This window comes from Rousettus aegyptiacus, unplaced genomic scaffold (assembly GCF_014176215.1).
Source record: "Rousettus aegyptiacus isolate mRouAeg1 unplaced genomic scaffold, mRouAeg1.p scaffold_m13_p_13, whole genome shotgun sequence".
Classification (NCBI taxonomy): Eukaryota; Metazoa; Chordata; class Mammalia; order Chiroptera; family Pteropodidae; genus Rousettus; species Rousettus aegyptiacus.
In genome coordinates, this window is record NW_023416288.1 from 37267532 (window position 1) to 37273531 (window position 6000).

General features: G+C 50.2%; 2 pseudogenes; one reads left to right on the forward strand and one right to left on the reverse strand.

Annotated features, from left to right (window-relative positions):
* Window positions 1-654: 654 nt before the first annotated feature.
* On the forward strand, window positions 655-772 carry LOC118611008 (annotated as a pseudogene).
* A 4719-nt stretch (window positions 773-5491) lies between these two features.
* LOC118610833 lies at window positions 5492-5610 on the reverse strand (annotated as a pseudogene).
* Window positions 5611-6000: the final 390 nt, after the last annotated feature.

Below are 6000 nucleotides of genomic sequence, written 5' to 3' on the forward strand. Positions count from 1 at the left end.
GGTTGCTGGGGCCGGCGGTGGTGGGATGGCTCCGGGGCCGAGAGGGAGGAGGTGGTCATAGGAGCCACCGATGTGATTCAAACGTTAATAATCGATGTGCTTTGAGAGCTGACTGTATCTCTTCCGATGCGGTAGCTGGTGTTCGGTAATTTTCCACTCTTCAAACTGGCACTCGAGGTTTGTTTCTGAGGACCCTGTTTTCTTCTACCCTAGTAAGGAACCCTTCGTGACACCGGTTAGAAATCTGTGGTCATTCTATGGGACACTGACACCATCTCCCCACGACTTTCCTCCCAGTTACTGGCGTTTGAAAACTAAATCTCGAAGCCCCGTTGTTTTGTTAAGAGCAAGTTTCTTTCCACAAATGAATAACGTTTCTATACATTGTTAAATTGATATGAGATTGCTTTGCTAGGCACAGCTTAGGGGCCTGTGTGTGTATCTTAGATTCCTTCATTTGTGGTTCAGGGGGCAGCTGTCAGCGCGCGTGAGGGTTGGGCAGTTCGCAAGCTTCCAAACTCATTCAGTCCCGAATCTGATCTCAGCCGGACATTGGCATGGTCTTCCCCAGACAAAGCCTTTCTTACAGAGGAATTCCTTTGTTACTGTTAGTTGATCACTCTCACAGATACACTTTTAAAAATACGGATTAGCATCTATGGCCATGCCACTCTGAACAAGCCCAATCCTGTCTGATCTTGGAAGCTAAGCAGGGTCGGGCCTGGTTATTACTTGGATGGAGACCACTTAGGAAGACCAGGTGCTATAGGTGTAAAAAATAAATAAGGGATTGTAAGCTGACAAGGTCCTCGCAATCTGTGAGGTCAACTAAGGGTTGCCTCGCATAAAAAAAAAATACAAATAAAAAATAAAATACAGATTGGCTTCTTTATCTAAGCGAGGGACTGGTTGTCGGAAAGGCCTACATTTCTCTTTGGCCGAGAATCATTTGGAAATCGGTTAACTGGGGAAACAGTTTGAGCCAGTTCGAGCCGGTTCGAGCGCAGTCCCCTCCCTGACTGGCTGAGGGATGGGAGGCGTGTCTTTGTTTCCTCATCTGTGAAATGAGTTTGGACTCATTTCAGAGTTTCTTCCAGGCCTTAGCCTTGTGTGTGGGAAGGTATGTTGTCTTGGTTAGCAGGGGTAGGGACAGCCAGAAGCAAACTTTATAAGGAAAATACTGTCTCATGAAACGGGCTGGATGACCTGCTGTTGGCAAAACTGAATTTCTGTGATTTTTTTTTCAACCCATCTTCCCTAGGATCCCTTTTAGAAATAAAAGACCCCAGCCAAAATGGTGGGTGTGTTTTATTAGCCCAAATGATGACATCCTTGAATTCGTTCTCCTGCCTTCCAGCACTTCCCTTCTCTCTTTGTGATCAATAATATGCAATTAAAAGCTACACCAAACTAGTAAAATGTGGGCTGCTTGCTTAGGGCTATAATCAACAGTCACGTTGGTTTGAGAAGTGAGTCTCATTTCCATAGTGAGTCTGACCAGGTGAGACACCTCATTGTCCCCGGTGCTTGTAGATAGGAATGGGTTAAAGTAAAAAAAAAAAAAAAAAAAAAAAGGCAAAGCAAAACCCTTGGGGCCCAGTGTTTGCACTGAGCCCCAGGACTGGAACACGCAGCTCTGGGGAGAGCGGAGAGCGAGCTCAGCGTGCAGGGGGGTCTGCGTGCAGGAGGGTCTGCGTGTGGGAGGCAGATCCTTTGCCACCACCCTGCTGAGTTGGAGCAAACATTCTTTTCCCCCTTTGTCAGGCTTGGCCACCGGGCACTTTGCAAACTCAAGAAATGTGTCCTGAAGTAGCCGGCACTATAACTTTTCCTCTCTGTTTTGTAGTAGGCAAATCATTTAAAAATATTTTCTCTATCTCCAGCCCACCTCCCGCCTCCCCTCCCCGCCCCCCCCACACACATACCTTTTTGGAGAGAAGACAATGACATTTATAAAAATCTGGGCAAGTTGTAATTAGGCAGCCAAAAAATAAGGTAGGCGTATCCTACTAGGTAACATGTAAAGGAACAGAGAGACGTTTTCCTTATTTTCTAGGAAAAGAGGGCAGTAGCAACATGGGCGTAGAAACCAGCAGTCAAGTCGGACCTTTGGGATGCTTTTTAATTGGAAGCCTCTAGAGGTCAGCACCGCATAAAGAAAGGGCTTTCCAGTTCTGGCTCGCCTCCCGCCTGTTTCCTTGGAGAGCGAGCAGTCCTCCCCGGTGGCGAAAGGTGGGTGACCCAGCCTGGCTGTACCCAGGAGCGAACGGTGTGGAGCCCTTTTCTTATGCATTAAACCCTAACATTTGGTTTGGCTCGTTTGTTGTTTTTCCCTTCTCGCCCTTGTGCACACACTTGTCAGCTCAGTACACACGACTTATTGGCCAGTCGATGAAGCGTGGCGTTTAGCTCACCCCAGAAGGGCTGGGGAGATGCCGAGGAGGACATGGACGGTGCATTGTGTCTCACTCAGTGCAGGGCCCGATGCTGTGTTCCGAGGCAGCTGGGCCCTAGGTCGTTAGCCAGCAGCCTTTGCTAAACCCTGCAGCTCCCGCCCCAGCTCTGGGGTGCCGTGGGCAGTGCTGGGACCATAGACTTGTACTTGGAACCCAAATCAGGCTCCCCATGGCCTGCACAGATGGGGAGTGCGTAGGGACGGATTCGAGCATCTGTAGATCTGGCCAGAATTGACGTAGTTGGGAGCCTCTAAACACTGGCCGGCACTCCTGGGCCTCTGGAGTACCAGATGTAGTAGCAACATGCAGGGGTGGCCACAGACTTCAGGAGCCCTGAAGGCCAAGTCCAATCCCAGAGGCAGCCTTGGGAGCTCCCAACTGCTCCCAGAGTTGCCCCAGGATTTCCTTTTAGCCCAACAAGCAACAGGAAGAGCTGGGGCACCGGGTTTGTTGAAATAATTTAGTGACTGGTGAAATGGGGTCTTCAGACAGGGGCGAGTCTGCAGGAACAACCAGAGCCCCTCCTTTCTGTGCCCTTTTCCCTAGGTCCTGCCCCCTAGCAGCCCTTTACAAGGCCATTGCAGACGCTTTTAATAACAGAAGAGGCTGTTACAGACTCCTTGCCAAGAAGGGGCTTTTACCCAAGGTTTCGCTGAAATAACTGGGAGCAAAAACTCCCTCTAGTCAGGCCAGGGCCTGAGAGCAGGAACAAAGCTTTTGCTAGTCGCTCACACCTGATCACGTGCGGTAGAGACTCCGTCAGTCACACACCAACAGCTTCGTCTCCACATAGCTCCCTGAACCATCGAGACAGCCGTCCCACCTGCCTTCCAGCATTTTCCATTCCCACCTCCCACAGAGGCAGCACATACCCCCCGGACCTGCCACTGCTGTGTCGGCCTCATGCTTGTCTTGGTGCAGAGTTTAGAGGGAGGCGCGGAAATCGGAGAGCGTGTTCCAAAGGCAGATTCCATTCGCTTTGAAGCTCATCTGTTCGTTTGGATGGTCTCTGCCCACGTCACCTCCACAAATGCTGGGAAAGAGAAGCCGGCCACATCTGCATCCCATGGGGAGTATTGGGGCCCCGAACCTGCTTTCGCTGGGATCCAGCGTCATCACTAGGTCCCTCGCGACTGGGGCACCGGGCCCTGGACTGTGAGCCTGGGCTCGCTCGTGAGTGGCCGCAGGCCGAGGCGTCAAACCCCAGGCGCAGTGCTTTTCCGTTTTCCAAATGCTACACGGAGCAGAAGAAGGAAAGCAGAAACGGTGAGTCAAAAAAACAAACCTTTGAACGTGTAAATTCCCCAAAGAACATGAAGCTGCACAGGTTCAGCAAGAGGAGGGGGCAGTGTCACTTGGGGATGAAGAAAAATTGGTTTTCTGGATATGACTCTTGCTCCCCATATGGCCTTGGTCCTTAAATCTTGAGCTTCTCTTGGTCTTGTGTCTAGGGCCACTTTGAGCCTCAGCTGCAAGCGGGGACTGTAAAAATGCAAACTGTTGTGGAAAATCGACTTTAAATTGGGTCTGGAAAGTGTCAGCATTTCTGTTTCTGACTCCAGCACTCCCTGTTAGCAGAAATGGAAATCTAGTCATTGAAAAGGACATGAACTACGTGGTCTCCCCCTAGCCTGGGCCATCTGCAGCCCACCCTCCCTGCAGTTTCTTCTCTCCCACCTTGCTTGACCTTGAGCACTTTGTAACTCATGGTTCCTCTCAATTTCATATGGGGATATAATTACATCCTTTACTAGACAACACTACTACTTCAGAAGTACGGCCTTCTTATTTGCAAGGGGCCTTGCCTTTCGTACTGTACTCAGAGAAAAATCCCTGTCTGAACTATAACTGTCATCTAACCCATGCCATTTACAAGCTGCCTGGTACCGAAATGTTATTTGGCTGGCGAGTGGGTGACATTTGGTGATAGAGCTAAACTATCCTGATCTCTTTTGATTTCCCCTTCCTTCAAAGATTCCTTCTGACCCCGGCCAGCTTCCAGATGACTCCTAGAATTGGTTACAAGAAAGGCTAAGTGAGATCATGCGAGTGATTGGGTGTAAAGCGTTTACCCTGCTGGAAACAAATCAGTGCCTTTTGCATGGTGGGTGGGAGGCATCTTCTCTATCCACTTTGCAAGCTTTGGAAAAAGATCTGTTATCCAGAAGCGAGCCAAAACTGTCATCTCGCTCGATGCGAGATGAACTCATCCAACCCATCCACATAGTCTGGCCTCTTCGGAACTCTGGCCAAGCATGTGCCTCGGGTATGACAGCATAGTCCCCGGGGTGCACTGCAAACCTTGCTCTGTGGCCTCACGCTTCAGCTCTAGAGAATGCCAACAGCATGGGCCACATGCTCTTGAAAATTCCATTTGGAAGCTAGTGCTGTTGACTCTGGAGAGGATTCGGACAAAAGAAAGCAAATGCTGAGTAAGGGATGCTGCTGGCTGCTTAGAGTTCATCTCCCTGGGGACGGCACCACCTTCTGCGAGGGAGGGTGTCCCAGCTGTCGAGTTGGGCGGAGCGGCTGCTGGGAAGTACAATGACCTTGGTCTGTTAGTCTGTTGTCAAGACAAAGGCACTTTTGTGACTCCTCTAGAAATGGAACTTTTCCTCTGGGACCACAGTGTGCTGTGCTGTGGAACAGTGAGGTCACAAGGCGGCAGAAGCTAGGGAATCCATCCTCTCGAGCAAGGTGACTAATTCTATTTCCCAGCCTTCGAACAGTTACTCACGTCATCCACCTTCCCCAAAGCACGCCAGCTGGGGATGAGGAAGGAATCAACTACGAGCACAGATTCGCATTTCTCTGGCTCTGACACTTATGTGGGGAATTCCCAGCCCTTCTCCGATTTCTTGCAAATATTCTGGGCTGGCCCTCGGGGCATCTCGTCTTTGTTTCACAAGCTCATCATCAGTGTAACACCTGGTGTTCATTTTTTCTTTTTTTAGGCGAGGCAACCCTTGGTTGACCTCACAGACTGCAATTCCTTATTTTTTTAATTTTATTTTTACTTTATTTTTTATTTTTTATGCCTACAGCACCTGGTCTTCCTAGGTGGTCTCCCATCCAAGTACTAATCAGGCCTGACTCTGCTTAGCTTCCGAGATCAGACGGGATCGGGCTTGTTTGGGGTGGCATGGCCGTAGACAGGTGTACTTCTTTCTCGCTTTAACCCACGGCATCTTTGCTAATGCTGCAGGACTCCAAAATGGTAGCTGGGTTGCCAGCGCCCATTGGCAGGCCCGGTTGTTGTCAACCGAAGGTCCCTACTGTGTTGGTCCTAAGGCTGGCAGTGGGAGGCAGTGGGGCCCTGGGCGTGTGGTCTGAGGTGCTGGTGCCAATCAGGGTGCTGCCCTGCTGACAGCTCTTTCAGTTTCTATTCATCCTTCATTCCAGCCACTCACCAAAGGGGTCTGAGTCCCAAAAGTCGGACATTGCTCCGAACGACAGGCTCAGAATCCAGCCTTTCCCCACGTCATTCTTGAACCCAGTTCGTGAGCCTTACACAATTCCCATGAGATCTGCCCAAGGAGGCACC